Genomic DNA, 933 nt, shown 5'->3' with positions numbered 1-933 from the left:
AAGTCTGAACTACTGTCAAAGCAGTTTCATTCTCTTTTCAAATAATCCAAAAATACCATTGCAGCATAAAACAGAGTAGTCAATAAAAGAAGAAAGGAGGATTAACGGCAAAAAAGCACATCATAAGATATGAAACTTTGGAAATTATCTAGATATTGTTTGAAAAAACTCCTTTGATGGAAAGAAGATGAAGAATGGGATCCTGTCCTGCGCACCTGTAATTGATATGTTCCTCATCCATTCATACCACCTAACCCTAAACACCCAAACATACTGCAGTCAATGATCATGTGGCCTAATGGATAAGGCGTCTGACTTCGGATCAGACGATTGAGGGTTCGAGTCCCTTCATGGTTGAGTCTTTTTCTCACAGCACCCAACTTATCTTTACATACAAACTGGAAACACACTCTTACAATACTCCTTTCACTCTCACTCATTAAGAAAGCCCAATGCAAACTGCACAATCAGTCACGTTATGCCTTCAGCATGGCTACTTTTCTGTGTTTCTGCCATACCAAAGTACCTCTTCATAAATTGCCCCGATATGCAATACGTATACATCAATATGACATGGCACAATCATTCTTAACAGAACTGTGGGTAGATGCAGTGCAGGGAGTGTGTGCGTGCAGAAAGCAGAAACTATGCATGCGTAGAAACTCTATGATTTTCTCCAGGAATAATGAAAATTGTCCCTCAGAAAAAATATAGTACTGGAGAAGAATCATAAAGGATTGACACAATTGCTGCCTTTGCTGTTGCCCCAATTGCGTAATCTGTCAAGGACTGGTCTCTTGCAGATTGAGGCACCTAATTGCAATTCTGTGGTAAAAATCACCCTTACAACCATTTTTGCTATAAACTTGAGATCTTTCTAAGATACTATCTCACCGACTTCTTATGAATGAGGAACTCTGAAATTGTCACATT

At 39.0% G+C, this 933-nt stretch overlaps 1 non-coding gene across 1 annotated transcript; it reads left to right on the top strand.

The window, feature by feature from the left end:
* Positions 1 to 284: 284 nt before the first annotated feature.
* Positions 285 to 357, top strand: TRNAR-UCG (transfer RNA arginine (anticodon UCG)). The gene has a single exon. It is a non-coding gene; the product is annotated as a tRNA-Arg (tRNA).
* Positions 358 to 933: the final 576 nt, after the last annotated feature.

This window comes from Pleurodeles waltl, chromosome 4_1 (assembly GCF_031143425.1).
Source record: "Pleurodeles waltl isolate 20211129_DDA chromosome 4_1, aPleWal1.hap1.20221129, whole genome shotgun sequence".
Classification (NCBI taxonomy): Eukaryota; Metazoa; Chordata; class Amphibia; order Caudata; family Salamandridae; genus Pleurodeles; species Pleurodeles waltl.
Note: the sequence above shows the minus strand (reverse complement) of the source record. Positions and strands in the feature narration are given on the sequence as shown.